The following is an 18,134-nucleotide window of genomic DNA, read 5'->3' as shown; positions in this document are numbered from 1 at the left end:
TCATCAAAAACATGCTTTTTCAAATTTTTTTCTGGAGCCTTCACTGTAAAGCTGCTCTGTGCAATCTATTGTCCTGCCTTGAAAATAACCGTGGGACAAAACCAGCCAGGGAGGGAGAACAAAGGCTGCTCAGCACTGCCTGAGCCTAACCACAGACCCCTGTCCCCGGGCTGATGGTCACTCGGCAGGACTGTCACACTTGGTCCCCAGCTAGAGGAAAGGTGACAACATTCCAGCTGTTGGTCTGCAAATGGCACAGTGTAGATGCACGATTTGCAGAAGGCTCAGCTGATCCTTGTGGACCTGGGGACAACAGAAACAGGCCCAAGTGCATCCTGAGACACCCTGCAGTCTGATGGTGGGCCCTCCCCAGCCACTAGTCGCTGGGGGCAGGGGCGGCAGACCTGGGAGCCGCTTTGCACCAGGAGGCTGGAAAGAGGCTGTGCTGAGGCCCCCGGACGCTGGAACAGAAGGAGTAAACACTTGGCCAGGAAAAAGGTGGGGCCCTCATTGTGCACTCAGGAAAGGCTGCTGGGCTTTGAAGCAATGGAAGCAGCCTGCGTCCTCCCTTCTCGGGGCAGAGGCTGACTTCTGCCCAAAATGTGAGTCTGAGACCCGCAGGCCACAAGGGCTGGCAATGAAGCCCTCCAGGAAGGCAGGCTGTGTAGATGTGGGTGGCTGTGTAGACAAAGAGGGGAACAATTGTATAGACGGGTGGGAGCTGAGGAACTCAGGAAGTGTTCTTGTTGACCAAGGCAAGGACATTGCACACACACACACATGCACACACTATCTATACCACACAGACACATTACTCATACTATACACGCTACACACACACCGCACACACACTATACACGCATTACGCATATCACACTCATCACACACACCACACAGACACACACATATACTACACACACTATAGGCACAAACATGCACAATACATAGACACACTACACACACCACAGACACACCAGCAGTAGATGCACCATCCAGAGACACACACACATGTGCAGGCCAAGGCCTACTTTGGCTAAACAGGTGCTCCAGGGGTGAAATGCCTCCAGAGCAGGCAAACCCCCGGGAGCAGCCACATGGAGCCCTTAGAGGGGGCAAATTTCCCAGGAGGTCCCCCGGGCCTGGCTCCTGTCAGCCCCAGACAGGCTCTGAGCAGTCAGCCTCCAGCAGCCGGAGGCAGGGGTCACAGCACGAAAGGGCCAGGGGGCCGGGGTGGGGACAGCAGGTAGTGACCAGGCCCCTGGAACACGTGTTCCATCACTTGGGCTGATGAGGGAACAGAACGCTGCAAAGTGGAAGGAGCTTGGACGACGGAGGACACACGGAGAATGTTCAGTTTCAATAGTTGTTTGATTGTTTGCAGAGCTTGTCCCTCAGCCTCTGACCCCATGGTGAGTGGGTTCTGGGAGGAGGGCACGTGCAGCAAAAGCAGGGCTTGAACAGGTCTGCTGACTCCAGAGCCCAAGTTCTCCACCCCTGAACCACACTGCCGTGATGCTGGGAGATTTAATTGTCCTTGAGAAAGATCGCTGACAGAATGGACCTGTGCGGTGGAGGGGGTGAGGCGGAGAGGATGCATGTGGTTAAAATTTGTTTCTGATTCAATCTGATACAAAATTTTTAAATAGGTTATTGTACCTGGAGTTGCAAAACAAAAAGCTGTTTGGTTTTTTTTTTTCAAATGCCAGGCACAACCCCTTAGTTTCTCAAGAGAGTTACAGCAACAACTGCCTTTGTATCTAAAGGTAAAAACCTAAGTACAGAGCTGAATTTACCCTGAGGCCCTCAGGGCTGCCTCAGGGGAGGGTGTGTAGCTAAAAAATATCCTTTTGTTGGAAGATCAACAGAATTGTTTTTAACTCTTAAAAACTCAAACCCCTGGGTATCAGAAAGCTGCCCTTGAAAATATCTTGCCCTAAATGCATTCTCCTTGCTTACTATGGTTGCCCCATGAGCCCGAAGCCCACAGAACACACCCGTGAGACAGCTTCAGTTTGCCCCTAGCATGTAGTGGCTCCATCTCTTCTTCCCTCATCCTGATGCTGGTGATTTTGGTGAGGACAATTCTGTGAGTGACCAGGATTGGCTGCTAGAGGTAGTCTCTGGCTAATGCCGTGTGTGTGTTTTCTACACCCTGTCTCCCACAGACTTCACACTTAGCTGTAGAAAGTAACAAGGCCACATTGATCACAGACACCAAGGCAGGACCAAATTTGGACTTCCTTGAGAATTAATGGAATAAGAATCTCCAAAGAGGACAGGATTACCACTGCAATCTTGATGTCTGCCCCCTAAAAAGAAGGGCTCTTTCAGGCCAATCCACAAGGACCTGCTGTTCTTTAAAATTTCACCCACAAGTGGACATTAACTCCATTTATTCCCTACAGCACACTCAATAGCACTGGAATTTTAAACTAAAGGTTTATGGACAGCAAAAGAGAAAAAAGAAACTAACATACAAGCAGCTCATCTGGCATCAAAATGCCATCATCTCCTCCTCTCCGGGATGCCTGCTTCTTTGAGCTGCTCTCCGCCTGTCCCCAAGGGCCATCTTTATTGCCAGGAGACATCTGTTGATGCTGCTTGGGGACCTCAGAATCCAAACTCATGGAGGGAAGATCTAGAGCGACAGGAGTTCCCTCTCCCTCAAGTCCAAGGTCCCCGTGCTCTTGTCCAGGTGATCCATCCTTCATTCTTTCACTCATCAGGTCTTTTTGAGGACTTACTATACCCTCAGCATTTGAATAGGGTCCGAAGATGAGGTGGTGAACAGGCAATGTCTCTGCCGCAGTTTGGGGGTATCATGCTTCTGTTGTAAATGATTTTGATGTTTCTACAAAAGTTTCCCTTTTCTGTTGACTTCCACTCACTTCAGTCTCTGCATGCAGAGTTCATCCTTAGAAGGAATCCCAACAGTCATTTCTGGGTGGGCTGGAGTGGGGTTGATGGGTCTCTGGACAGTCTGAGTTTCCTTGGTTCTCTGTATCAACAGCCTAGCTAGTGCCAAGACTCTCTGTGTGAAGAGAACTTTTTTTAATATAAATTTATTTATTTTAATTGGAGGTTAATTATTTTACAATATTGTATTGGTTTTGCCATACATCAACATGAATCATGTTGTGGGGCTTCCCTAGTGGCTCAGTGGTTAAGAGTCCACCTACCAGGGGACACAAGTTCAATCCCTTGTTCAGGAAGATCCCACAAGCTGCAGAGCAACTAAGCCTGTGCATAGGCTAAGCTAAGCCTACTGAAGGCCATGTGCTCTGGGATCCATGCTCAGCAACAAGAGAATCCACCACAATTAGAAGCCCGTGTACCACAACTAGAGAATAGCCCCCACTCTCAACTACTAGAGAAAAACCTGAGCAGCAGTGAAGACCTAGAACAGCCAAATTAAAATTATATATAAAAAGTATCTATTGTGATCCTTCATTAAGCCTGATAGGCTACAGTCCATGGGGTCGCAAAGAGTTGCACATGACTGAGCGACTTCACTTCACTTCACTTCATTGCAATGCATTAAGAATCACGGCCATACCTGCACCATAAGCTTGCTCTCTGGAGTTTGAGGTGCTAAAGGGAATGCCTTTGGCTCTGGACACTGGGTTTTGGATGCATTCTACCCTGTGATATTGACAGGCTATCTGTACCAAAACACCACATGGTCCAGGAAGTTTGGTCAAGCCAAGACCAAGGAAGCACTGAGTCTGAATTCAAGTCTGAGAGCCAGATCTAGGATTAGGTGGGGAACAGGGTAAGAAAAAAGTCTGGAAGCTGGAAAAGCCATGTCAGATCTGGGGATCCTTCATAGAAAGCCTTCTAGTCCAGGGAAGGTTGAAGGTCTGCAGGACAAGGAGTTACAATGAGGGTCCAGGGGAAGACAACCATATTGGATGGTGTAGGATGTGGTGTGGAAAGGGCTGCCACCTTGGAATCTCAAGAGTGGGACTCAGGGGCTGGACTCTGCTGCCCTTTGAGTCAGGAGTGGTAGGACCCAGTTCAGCAGGTGGGATTTCAAAAGAAATCCCTTGATGTGAAACTTACAAGTGTTGCCTGGAGCCTGACTAATAGCCTTGCTCTGTATCTATGATACTTTTCATGAAATCTCAGTTCTTCTAGTTTTTTCCCCCTTTTGGGGGGAGTATCCACCTTCAATCTCTCTTTAGATCATACATTACTAATAGAAACATGCATAACTGGGCAACTGAACCTTGTACTTTGACCTCATTTCTCCTGCCAATTTTAGAGCAGGAGTTAAGGATTTCTTTACATTCCTTCAATGTAATCTGGGCAAAAAGGAGGAGTTGCTGAAGGACCAACATGTTGGACACTCTAGACCCGGACCATGTTGTCACCGCCTGCTGAGTGTGTCTGACTCTAGTTCAGCATCCTAACTAGAACTGCCAGAGCTGGCCAGCTACATAAAAATCTGTCCAGCCAGTCAAATATACTACCCCTGCTAGAAGAATAATTCACATTTCGGATTCTCCTTTTGGGGATTCAACAGTCTAATTCCCATACAAAGCACAACACTGACTTAGTGAGCCAAGTGAGTTGGGACACAAGGATTGGGTAGGTTCCCCTACCCCTGGCCCATGACGCCACAGAGAAGAGCAAGTGAAGTGAAGTCACTCAGTCATGTCCAACTTTTTGCGACCCGTGTACTGTAGCCCACCAAGCTCCTCCGTCCATGGGATTCTCCAGGCAAGAATACTGGAGTGGGTTGCCATTTCCTTCTCCAAGAGTAGAAACCAAAAACCTCCAGACCGCCTTCAGATGTGGGAGATTCTGCATCTTCCTGTGTTGATGGATGATGTTGGTACAGTCCCCCAGGCAAGGCTCAGCTTTGGTTTTTTGTTGTTGTTTTGTTTTTGGTTATCCATTTTAATTTTGTAGGCTTTTTGTTTTAAACTGGAGTATAATTGCTCTACAGTGTCGTGTTAGTTTCTGCTCCACATAAAGTGAATCAGCTATATGTATACATATTTCCACTCCCTCTTGGGGCCACACCCCTTCACCCATCCCACCTGTCAAGGTCATCACAGAGCACCGAGCCGAGCTCCCTGCGCTATTCAGCAGCTTCCCACTGCTGCTGCTGCTGCTCAGTCATGTCCGACTCTGTGCGACCCCAGAGATGGCAGCCCACCAGGCTCCCCCGTCCCTGGGATTCTCCAGGCAAGAACACTGGAGTGGGTTGCCATTTCCTTCTCCAATGCATGAAAGTGAAAAGTGAAAAGTGAAAGTGAAGTCGCTCAGTCATGTCCGACTCTTAGTGACCCTATGGACTGCAGCCTACCAGGCTCCTCCATCCATGGGATTTTCCAGGCAAGAGTACGCTACCTATTTTACACATGGTAGTAAATCCCAATCATGGTAGTAAACCCCACGTGTCAATCCCAATCACCAAATTTGTCCCATCTTTCCCTTCTCCACTGTGTCCATATGTCCATTCTATACATCTGCATCTCTACTCCTGCCCTGGAAGTAGGTTCATCTATACCATTTTTCTAGATTCCACACATATTTGTAAATGCTACTGTATGATATTTGTTTTTCTCTGTCTGACATACTTCACTCTTTATGACAGACTCTAGATCCATCCACATCTCTATAAATGACCTAATTTTGTTCTTTTTTATGGCTAATACTCCATGGTATATATGTACCATATCTTTATCCATTCATCTGTTATTGGACATTTATGCTGTTTCCATGTCCTGGTTATTGTAAATATTGCTGCAATGAACTCAACATCACTAATTATTCAGTTCTGTTCAGTTCAGTTCAGTTCAGTTCAGTCGCTCAGTCGTGTCCGACTCTTTGTGACCCCATGAATCGCAGCACGCCAGGCCTCCCTGTCCATCACCAACTCCCGGAGTTCACTCAGACTCACGTCCATCAAGTCAGTGATGCCATCCAGCCATCTCATCCTCAGTCGTCCCCTTCTCCTCCTGCCCCCAATCCCTCCCAGCATCAGAGTTTTTTCCAATGAGTCATCTCTTCGCATGAGGTGGCCAAAGTACTGGAGTTTCAGCTTTAGCATCAGTCCTTCCAAAGAAATCCCAGGGCTGATCTCCTTCAGAATGGACTGGTTGGATCTCCTTGCAGTCCAAGGGACTCTCAAGAGTCTTCTCCAACACCACAGTTCAAAAGCATCAATTCTTCGGCGCTCAGCCTTCTTCACAGTCCAACTCTCACATCCATATATGACTACTGGAAAAACCATAGCCTTGACTAGAAGGACCTTTGTTGGCAAAGTAATGTCTCTGCTTTTGAATATGCTATCTAGGTTGGTCATAACTTTTCTTCCAAGGAGTAAGCATCTTTTAATTTCATGGCTGCGGTCACCATCTGCAGTGATTTTGGAGCCCCCCAAAATAAAGTCTGACACTGTTTCCACATCTATTTCCCATGAAGTGATGCTAATTATTAGAGAAATGCAAATCAAAACTATAATGAGGTATCACCTCACACAGGTCAGAATGGCCATCATCAAAAAGATCTACAAACAATAAATGCTGGCAAGGGTGTAGAGAAAATGGAACCCTCTTTCACTGTTGGCAGGAATATGAATTGATATAGCCACTGGAGAAAGTATAGAGAGGTTCCTTAAAAAAATAAAAATAGAGTTGCCTGTGACTCAGCAATCCCACCCCTGAGTATATACTCTGAGAAAATCATAATTCAAAATGACACATGTACCCCAATGTTCAAGGCTCAGCTTTGGAGACTGCCACTTCTGTTTTGTCTGCTTCCCAAAGGGAAGTAATAGGTAATGAAATATCCAGTCAATTTTATCAACAAAGGATCTATTTTGAATGCCAAATCAACACATACCCACCATGTTCTACCATGTTCTTCCAGGATGCATGTCTGCTTGTCACCAATATTCCTGCCAAAAAAATGTTTATAGATTTGTATGATTTTGTAGGGCGGGGATGTTTCTTGGCTTAGCAAAGTTAACATATGTGCAGAACCCTGAAAGGAACTCTGCTTTTTAAATTTAATTTTTATTCTATATTGAAGTAGAGTCGATTTACAATACTGTGCTACTTTCTGGTTTACAGCACAGTGATTCAGTTATGCACAGATGTAAGTATCTATTCTTTTTCAGAGTCTTTCCCCATATAACCCAGAGGTTATTACAGAATATCAAGTAGAGTTCCCTGTGCTATACAGTAGGTCCTTGTGTTGATTCTTGGCTGAGACCACGTCATCATCACCTGCCAAGTGCTTCTGAAGCTAATTCAGCACCTTGGGGAGGAAAAGACAGGATGGAGGCTGCTGGGCACAGGGGCTTCTGTGTTCTTAGCCTACGCTCTCCTGCTGAGCTTCTGGAGCACACGTGCTTAGTCACTGAGTCATGTTCATCTCTTTGTAACACTTGAACTGTAGCCCACCAGGCTCCTCTGTCCATAGAATTTTTCAGGCAAGAATACTGGAGTGGGTTGCCATTTCCTTCTCCAGGGTATCTTCCTAACCCAGGGAGTGAATCCTCATCTCCTGTGTCTCCTGCATTGAAGGTGGATTCTTTACCCACTAAGCCATTGGGGAAGCCCACTAGGTACCTAGAGTCCCTGGTGGCTCAGAGGGTAAAGTGTCTGCCTGCAATGTGGGAGACTTGAGTTCAGTCCCTGAGTCGGGAAGATCCCCTGGAGAAGGAAATGGCAACCCACTCCAGTATTATTGCCTGGAAAATCCCATGGACGCAGGAGCCTGGGGGCTACAGTCCATAGGGTCGCAAACAGTCAGACATGACTGAGTGACTTTCTTTTTTCACCAGATACCTAATCTTGGGCAGGGGGAGCTTAAAAGGCCACATGAATTATCCTTTTGGCAGGACCACCCTATATCAGATGCGCCATCATCATGCTCTTTAAGATCTCCAGAGAAAGAGTCCATGCCTTCATCTCCTTCCTCTAATGATACAAAAGAGGCAGCTCTAGGATATAGTCTGCTGGTTTCCCTCCCCTCTGTTATGGTACTACTTACTCTATACAAGACGTTATTGAATCAATCAGGGTTCCTGGTGGCAAGTAAGAGAAACTGGCTCTTGGAAGCACTAAGGTATGAAGAGGAATTTATGTGAGACTCCTAGAATTGGTAGGAAGCTAGAATAATGGGTCTGGGATGGAGAGAACCATGAAAGACCTGAAGAGGAGGGTCAGAATGCATAGAACAAGGCAACAGTCTTGTTGCCAGGGTAATGTGATCAAGACATCACTGTGACAGTCACAGGAACCAATGGGATGAATCCAACCTCTGAAACCCCTCTCTCTCCCTGTCACCTGAACAGATTATAAAGTCTCTAAGAACAAGCATCTGATCATTCAAGCTGAGATCACTGCCCCAATCTGACTATAGTAAGAGGCAGAGGGAGGAAGTATTGGGCTCCCTTGGCCTCTGCCAACCTTAGTGGGGAAAGGCAGAGAAAGGCAGGAAGCAGGGGCCAAAAAAAAAGCTCAACAGGAGGATGTATTTCCCAATAAAATACTGAATGTCTTTTGGGAAGGAAAATGGATACATTACAGCTGATAATAGCAAGATACAGTCCTTCCCCTAGAAGGATGTAGGTATTGAACATTGTGGTTTCAATGAATCGTGGCTTGAGTGTTGTGAACTCACTGAAGATATCCGTGGTCTTACCAAGTTTGATTTCTATGTGCTCTGGTTGCAGCATTTCCTCCTCACACACCTTCCCTACATTTCTCAGGGCTTCTGGCCAAGAATTAACGTCCAAGAAACAGTCAGTGATCCTCCACTGCATCACCCAAGCTGCCTTGCGAACACAGGCCAATGTTTTGTACTTGGACATATTTTTCACCATCCCATTTTTGAGCTTTTCTTTCTACGAGTGGCATTGATTTCCAAAGCATTTATCAACCTAGATCCTATGAGTGCCTTGACACAGAAAAATAAGGAGTGTTCTGTGGCCAAAACTGAATCAAACCACTAGTGAGTAGGAAACTGACACATCACCGTGAAATCTTACCACCAAAGAATCCTCAACACCAAAAGGAGGCCCAGTGGGCCACACTTGAGGACAGTGTCTTCCACTTCTCAGGGACCAAATGAAGACATATTTCATGCTCTGAAAGCCACTGTGAAAGAGAAAACATACTGCCAAACAATGAGACAATGCTTTCTTATCATGAAAAATTTTTATCTTACTTGTCTTATAAGAGCTGTTTTAGTCTTACTTAGACATTAGTTGTATAACATACATACATCTATAAAAAGGAAAACACAAGAGAAATAAATTAGAAACATCTTCACATTCGCACTCTTCCAAATGGCTTTTTAACTCAGAGTTGCTGAAAGCTGTGTTTTACCACATAAACTCTCCCTTGTGCCATGAAAATTTTAATGCTACAGTGCATCTTAGAATCCATCAAAGAGCGGCAAGCCAACAGTACTGATCTCCTAAGCTGACTCCACAATTATTTAGAGCTTGCTTTCTTTTGAACTGTCCTTTAAGAATTGCCAAATCCATCTTTCCCTCTCCTTCACCCCCCACCAGGGAATCTGGCCCCCAAGGACTATGGGGTCACTGTCCCTGGGATTGTCCCAGGCTGTTGCCACCCGTGCTGTTGACTTTGATATTGGCATCTTCAAAGCTGAAGCAGTGACAACAGGTAACACCTGGCCTATAGTGATCACAAAACACTGATTGCAAGATATAGGATTTTAGAAGTTTTAAAATATACAATAAAAATGTATCTATTTTGGAATGATTAAACATGAGATGCAAAGATGTTCTTTAGGGGGACTTCCTAAGCAGTCCAGTAGTTAGGACTCTGGGTTTCTACTGCAGAGGACACAGGTTTGATCCCTTGATTAGGGAATTTTTAATAAGATCTCACAGGGTATGCAACCCGGTTGAAATAAATAAAAATATAAATAAATAAGGTCTGATTAGTATTATTGCTTTAAAAAAGAATTTTTTAAAAGGTACTCTTTAAATTCAGAAATGCTACAAAATGAGTTATTATTGTTGCCTCCACCCTTATGGCAGAAAGTGAAGAGGAGCTAAAAAGCCTCTTGATGAAAGTGAAAGAGGAGAGTGAAAAAGTTGGCCTAAAGCTCAACATTCAGAAAACGAAGATCATGGCATCTGGTCCCATCACTTCATGGGAAATAGATGGGGAAACAGTGTCAGACTTTATTTTTTGGGGCTGCAGAGTCACTGCAGATGGTGACTGCAGCCATGAAATTAAAAGATGCTTACTCCTTGGAAGAAAAGTTATGACCAACCTAGATAGCATATTCAAAAGCAGAGACATTACTTTGCCGACTAAGGTCCATCTAGTCAAGGCTATGGTTTTTCCTGTGGTCATGTATGGATGTGAGAGTTGGACTGTGAAGAAGGCTGAGCGCCGAAGAATTGATGCTTTTGAACTGTGGTATTGGAGAAGACTCTTGAGAGTCCCTTGGACTGCAAGGAGATCCAACCAGTCCATTCTAAAGGAGATCAGCCCTGGGATTTCTTTGGAAGGACTGATGCTAAAGCTGAAACTCCAGTACTTTGGCCACTTCATGAGAAGAGTTGACTCATTGGAAAAAACTCTGATGCTGGGAGGGATTGGGGGCAGGAGGAGAAGGGGACGACTGAGGATGAGATGGCTGGATGGCATCACGGACTCGATGGACATGAGTCTGAGTGAACTTCTGGAGATGGTGATGAACAGGGAGGCCTGGCGTGCTGCGATTCATGGGGTTGCAAAGAGTCGGACACGACTGAGTGACTGAACTGAACTGAACTGTAACAGCAAGTTATACCCAACTTGGGTGTAACCAAGTGTGACTTCAAGTTGTGGGTGGCAGGAATGCATGTTTTTATAACGCCATCTTGACTCTGTTGTTTCTTTTAATTTAATTTAAATTTTATATTAGAGTATAGTTGATGTACAATGTTGTGTTAGTTTCAAGTATACAGCAAAGTGATTTAGTTATACATATATGTGTCTTATTATTTTCTGAGATTCTTTTCCCGTATAGGTTATTACATAGCTATACAGTAGGTCCTTGTTGGTTATCTATTTTATATATGCTACTGTGTCTATTTTAATCCCAACTTCCCAATCTATTCCTCTCCCACTCCTTTCCCCTTTGGTAACCATAAACTTGTTTTGACTCTGTTTTTTTTTTTTTTTTTTGAGAGTTTGACATCCATACATATTCCGCAGCTCTCATCACATCATTAAATGTCCAGTTTTGTACGTTACCAGGAAATGTAGCCAGTAGACACTCACCTTCCCCCATCTCCATCCTTTCGCTCATCCTGTCCTGAAGTCTAACTGTATCTTTTACCTGCCTCCTTCCCTGAGCTTGACTTTGACCCTGAGGGCACGTGGTGGGGACAGTTGAGGATAGGTTAAGAATGCCTCGATTTGAAAAGCTGACTTGAGTGAGCAGGTCAGTGGGCACTGGGACTGGGAGAGGACCATAGTCTGGCTCCTAAATGGCAAGCTTGGGGTTAGGAAGAGCATGACAACTACGGGTCAAAAAATAAGCTAGAGCAGAGGTGATTAACTCGAGATCCAGGGTGTCTTGAGTACAGCTGAACCAGAGTTTAGGTGGTTGAAGCAAAACCACAGACTAGGCAGATAGCACTGGCCAGGAACACATGGGAATCCAGAGAGTTAAGCAAATTAAGCCCCAGGCAGCACTAGAGATTTGAGTACAACAGATCAGCAGGTCTTGGTTAGACTTCATGTACACTTCCGGCCAGGGCAGATGTTGGGCAGGGCCCAGGTCTACAGAAATGAACAGGAGATGAAAAACAGCTGGAAAAGGTGAAGGGTGCTGGGCCTGAGGTGGAGTCTGATTATTCCCAGGGCACGGGTGGGGTTGACACAGGATCCTCTGAGCATCTTGGTGCAATGAAGAGTGCCTTCTCTGGCTTCTTTTCTGAGGTTATTCCCTGGAGTCACCCTGACCATCCTCAGCAGGAGGTCTAAGTTCCAGATGTAGAAACACCCCTGCATATGTTTTCATCTGATGTTGTTGAACCCAATAAAAGATGATGACAACTTGAAACAAAAATGAAACTTTCTTGAAGGCAAGGCCACCCCACCTCCACATGCGCAGCTGGAGTTTCCTGCTAACGTGATGCTGGTGTATATAGAGGTTCTGGCCAACTAACAAAACAATTTGCTCATGATGGTGGCTTAATGACAAAGCGGAAATCTCTTATGGACTGCTGGGGCAGCAAAAGTGTCCAAAGAACACAGCCTTTGTATTATCATAGCCACGGGGAAGAGGGATACCTTTATTTTCCACTGTGAGTGTTCCAAAGATGACAAACTCTGCAGGAAATCCCGGGCCTATATATATATACATTTCTACTGCTGGGCCTATTCAGTCTTAATCAAGGCCTACATCATCCATGAGCTTATCCACATTGGAAAAGAAGAAAAACAAAACCCAAGTTGCAAAGGCCGGTACAACCTGCTTTTGACAGCAATTCCCAGGACTTCAGGAGATAGGAAGCTTAGGAAATGTTTGTACAAGCGACCGCAGGGCAGCAAGCAAGCAGGAAGCTTAGAGTTTCAGGGATTGTATTTTTTTGTAGCTTAGTATAGTTCACTTTGATTCGCCCTTGATCTGATCAAAGGTAAATTGTTGGGGTCTGTAAGTCAATCGTCTTTAGAAGTTGAGGATAAAAGACACAATGTAGTGATACTGCACAATTGAGTATCTTCTGGTCTCTTATTAAATAAAATCCGCAAATCAAAAATCATCTTCACAACAGACCAGAATAAGTTCATGATTTTATTAATAAGTTCCTTGAGAGTGTCTACTTTTGCCTGGTGGGATGGTCACTCCCTTGAATACACCACATAATTTGACTCCGTCTTTGCAAGGGCTCCTGGAGAGAGAGTCTCCTGCCGGCCTTGAAGAAATGAGGTGCCTTGTTGAGAGGCAGCTACATGGCCAGAGATTGTGGGCAGCTTCCAGGATGGACAGCAGGCCCCACTGACAGTCAGCCAAAAATGGAGGCCTCAGGCCTAAAACCTCAAGGAACTGAATTTTGCAACAGGGCTCAGAGCTCCAGAATGAAAAGCTGATGCGCTAGCTGGATTTGTCTGTTTCTAGCACAACAATGAACCACCTTCTACACAAATGTAAGTGTTTCTGAGAGCATATTACACAAAGTGGATTTTGTAAATAAATATTACCAAATCGTCCTTCATGGCTGCACCAATTTATACCACCATGACCAACCATGTTTGAGGAATGCCCAGTCCCCAATATGATATGAATGTATCTCTGATCATTAATAAAGTAGAACATCTTTTTATGTATTTATTGCCCACTTGGTTTTCTTCTTCAGTGAAATGCCTTTTTGTTTCTTTTGCCCATTTTCCTATTGGACAATTTATCCTTTTTATTGATTCATAGAAATGCTTTATTAATTCTGAACATTAATATCATATATATATAGCAAATACACAATATTTGCTTATCAAAATCCATAGCTCATTTTTCCTCTAAAATTGTGTATGGTCTTTTTTATCATATGAAAGTGAAAGTGAAGTCGCTTAGTCATGTCCGACTCTTTGGGACCCAAGGACTGCAGCCTACCAGGCTCCTCCATCCATGGGATTTTCCAGGCAAGAATATTGGAGTGGGTTGCCATTTCCTTTTCCAGGAGATCTTCCTGACTCAGGGATCAAACCCGGGTCTCCCACATTGTAGGTGACGCTTTACCGTCTGAGCCACCAAGGAAGTCCTTTTATAGAATTAAATATTTTATCATATGCTGCTGCTGCTGCTGCTGCTGCTAAGTCGCTTCAGTCGTATCCGACTCTGTGCGACCCCATAGACGGCAGCCCACCAGGTTCCCCCGTCCCTGGGATTCTCCAGGCAAGAATACTGGAGTGGGTTGCCATTTCCTTCTCCAATGCATGAAAGTGAAAAGTGAAAGTGAAGTCGCTCAGTCATGTCCGACTCTTAGCAACCCCATGGACTGTAGCCTACCAGGCTCCTCCATCCATGGGACTTTCCAGGCAAGAGTTCTGGAGTGGGGTGCCATTGCCTTCTCCGATTTTATCATATAGGATTTTAAAATTATTGATGGTATAGTCAAATTTATTCATTTTATGTGTTTGAGTTTGTGTTTCTTTCAAAGCCTTCCCACTCCAAGATTATTAAAAAGAAATTCTCTTATATTTGCTTACAATATTTTCAAAGTTTTGTTATTGTGTTTTCTTTTTATTCCTCCTGGAATTTATTGTGAATCATGCATTCCAGTATCAATACCTCCTCAATTTGGTGTCCACTCTCACCACTCACCTGATACTGCTTTGGGCAAGGTCTCTAGGGATTTCTGTGTTGCTAGGATAAATGCACCCCAGCTTGGTGGTTTAAAACAAAAGAAATTGATTTGCTCACAGTTCTGGGGACCAGAAATCCTAAATCAAGTATCTTACAGTTGAGAAATCGGAGTTAGAAAGGGCCCCACAGCTTCAAGAAAAATTCCCTGGTTCCTGCCCTCAAAACTAAATATCTACAATAAGATACTTTTTTGTAACAACAAATTACTTTACAAGGACAAAGACCAGAGAAAATATTTGTCATCTAGAGCCATCCAGCGAAGCAGCTAGACTATACCCAGATGAAAAAGACTCTGCAACTGTGGATCTGGCTGTGAAGATATCTGAAATGCAATGTCTGTGGATTTGTTGCTTTTACATTTATACAAAAGGAGAATTTGAGATCTCAGAGGAAGGGTTATCCATGGGTGTTGTCTCGTACGAGGACGATTGCCTTAGACATATTGGAACCTCCAGTGCTGTGTTTCATTCTGAGTTGGGTCATCCCAGAGGCTTTTAAATTTCCCCAGGAGAGGGATTATAACTGCCTATAAAACACTACAGGACTTAACCTTCCAGCAGGCGAATGGCCAGCCACATTTACACTTCGGTCTTCCTGCGGCTGCTTTGAGAGGGTCTGCTTTTCTTCTCTGAGGCTTTGGGATCTGGACAGATGCACGTTCTGTATCTGCTTCTTAAGCAGATCACATAAGGATTAATTTATCTCGGTAAACACAGGGATCCCAGAAAGACTGCCAATCACCTCCCAGGGGAATCAGAAAATCTTAAGGGAGAAAACTATCCCAGGCCTCCCCCATTTCCAGTAAATGACACAGAACTGGAGCCTCCTGGAGAGGTCTGGAGTTTCCCAGGTGGCACTGTGGTAAGGAATCTGCCTGCCAATGCAGGAGACACAAGAAACACAGGTTCGATCCCTGGGTTGGGAAGATCCCCTGGAGAAGGAAATGGCAACCCACTCCAGTGTTCTTGCCTGGAGAATCCCCATGGATAGAGGAGCCTAGTGGGCTGCAGTCCTTGGGGTTGCAAAGAGTCAGACACGACAGAGCACGCACCACCACCCATCACCTGATGCTGTGGACCGGCAGTAGTCTGAGCCAGGTGCTTCTGGATCTGGTTTTGGTCCTCCTACAGCGGAGGAGCTGGAGCTGGCGATTAGCTCACTGTATATACCTGGAGAACAGGACTTCATGGTTTCCCATGGCCCATACCCACCGCCAACACTCGCCCTTCTAAGGAAAAAGTGACTCAAGCAGCCTCCATTGGCATTGGTGGAAGCTGCGCACAGACGCCACCCCACACTGCCCTTCCGGTTGCTTTCTGAGCAGCTGCTGGCCAACGGCTTCATCTGTCTTGTGGATACTTGGTCTTCAGACTTGGCACCACCTCCTGCCTTCCTGCCTGGCTTCCTGCCCCTGATTAGATCCAGGATTTCCACTGCTTTAGGAGTGGATACATCCCAGGCAGTAAGAGTTCAGTAGGCTTGGGGGGGTTTTGTTAAAAAAAAAAAAAATCACACCTGTCTGTACTACAGGAAATCTCCAACAGGCCACAATATACACTGCAAACTCCAAAAGAAAGGTATGGTGCATGAATTTTCCAAATATATGTGTTTACAACACATGCATTATCTAGGGGTTTCAGAGTGATGGGCAGGACACAATTTGGGGAACCCTGTCCTAGGGAAGATCCCCTGGAGAAGGAAAAGGCAGCCACTCCAGTATTCTTGCCTGGAAAATCCCATGGCCAGAGGAGCCTGGCAGGCTACAGTCCGTGGGGGTTGCACCAAGTTGGACATGACTGAAGCAATATAAGATGCATGCGCATCCTAGGCTACATACCCCTCTGTGCTCAGGAGGGTGGGAAGGGAGAGATGAGTGCTTATAGTGAGTCTGAACGTGCCAAGAGCCACGGTGCCTTCGGCAGGCCTTGCCCTGGGCATCTACAGCCTCTCAATGACCCAACACTGAGGGCACGGTCAATGTCACTCCTTGGATAGGAGATGTCCTGTGCAGCCATAATAAGGGCCAAACACTAGAAGCACCCACACAATAAAACTGCCCCCAAAGGATAGTTTCATGATCATCTGCTTACAAAATCAGGCCATTGTACTAAGGAGGAGCCATCTGCCCTGGCACGTGGTGGTGGTGTGCCCTGCCTGCTGGGCCGAACGCCTAGGCAGTGAGGTCATGGTGGCCTTGGCTGGGGGGTACGGACAGGGTGGGGGTGGGGTACCCACAGATGCATCACAAATAGTCAGAATACACTCTGTGCCATGCAAATCTCAGAAATTCACCCAACAAAGGTCACGTACAGTTGAACAGGAGCTGCTGTTGAGTCCAAGACTGAAGAAGAAATTCGGGAAAGAAAGGAGTAGCTAGAGCCATCCAGGGCTCTCAGAGGCCAGGAACTTGTTTGCAATGTTAAAGGAAAGGGGGCTTGGGTGAATTTCTGGATTTGGGAAAGAGAATTGATAAACCGTGTTCTTTCTTGTGTTTTATTATTTTTTAATTAAGCTTTCCAGTTTAGAAAAGTTGCAAAGATAGTCCACAGCCGCACGTGCCCACACCCGCTTTACCCAATTGTGAACATTTGTCACAATGAATGAACTGGCCTTGTTACATCATTAATTAAAGCCCAGATTTTATTCAAATGTCTTTTGTTTTTACCCAATGTCCTCTTTCTGTCCCAGGATCTCACCCAGGACATTACATCACACTTAATCCTGTCTTCTTCAGCTCCTCTTGACTGTGATCATTTCTCAGGCTCCTCGTCTTTGATCATCTTGACAGTTGGAAGAGTACAGGTCAAGTGGTTTAAGCAACGTTCCTCTGTTTGGGTTTGTCGGATGTTTCCCTTGCGGTCAGGCAGGGGTTATGGGTTTGGGGAGGAAGACCACAGAAGTCAGGTGCCCTTCTCATCACATCTTCTCAAGGGCAGGTCCTATCAATGTGATTTATGTTGACGTTGACCTTGATTGCCCAGTTGAGGTTGTGTGTATCAGATTTCTCCATCGAAAAGCCACTCTCTCAGGCTCGCCTTTCCACGCTGTCCTCTTGGAGGGATTCACTACAAAGTCACAGGCCACACTTGACGGATGGGAGTGATGGTCCTCCTTGAAAGGTGTGTCTACAGAAGTCATTTGGAATTCTTCTGCGTGTGAAATATGTCTATTCTCCTCTAATTAGAAAAATGTATTGGGGGAGGGGTAACTTAGGAATTGAGGATTAATTGTACACAATACTATACATGAGATAGATACACAAGGTCCTACTGTATAGCAAAGAGAACTATAGTCAACATTTTATAACCTATAAGGGAAAAGAATATGAAATATATACATGAATCACTATGTTGTACACTTGAAACTAAATCAATTATACTTCAATTTTAAAATGTATTCAATTATTAATTTATATCAAGGTAGACTCATGAATATTTATATTCTTTTTGTTGTTGATCAGTCTCCAAGTCGTGTCCAAGTCTTAGTGACCCCATGGACTGCAGCACGCCAGGCTTCCCTGCCCCTCACCATCTCCCAAAGATTGCCCAAGTTCATATCCATTGAATCGGTGATGCCATCCAACCATCTCATCCTCTGTCACCCCCTCTCCTCCTGCTCTCAATTTTTCCCAGTATCAGGGTCTTTTCCAATGAGTTCCCATCAGGTGGCCAAAGTATTGGAGCTTCCGCTTCAGCATCAGTCCTTCCAAACAGTATTCAGGGTTGATTTCCTTTAAGATTGACTGGTTTGATTTCCTTTAAGATTGACTGGTTTGA

The 18,134-nt window shown here is 45.2% G+C and overlaps 1 long non-coding RNA gene across 1 annotated transcript; it reads right to left on the bottom strand.

Moving 5' to 3' along the window:
* Positions 1-1,685: 1,685 nt before the first annotated feature.
* LOC120869012 lies at positions 1,686-12,415 on the bottom strand. Its single transcript, XR_005722394.1, has 3 exons — positions 12,288-12,415; positions 9,011-9,119; positions 1,686-3,031 (listed from the first exon to the last, which is right to left on the bottom strand). It is a non-coding gene; the product is annotated as an uncharacterized LOC120869012 (long non-coding RNA).
* Between the last annotated feature and the right edge of the window lie 5,719 nt (positions 12,416-18,134).

This window comes from Oryx dammah, unplaced genomic scaffold, assembly GCF_014754425.2.
Source record: "Oryx dammah isolate SB20612 unplaced genomic scaffold, SCBI_Odam_1.1 HiC_scaffold_10, whole genome shotgun sequence".
NCBI lineage: Eukaryota > Metazoa > Chordata > Mammalia > Artiodactyla > Bovidae > Oryx > Oryx dammah.
This window is presented reverse-complemented; position numbering and strand designations above follow the sequence as displayed.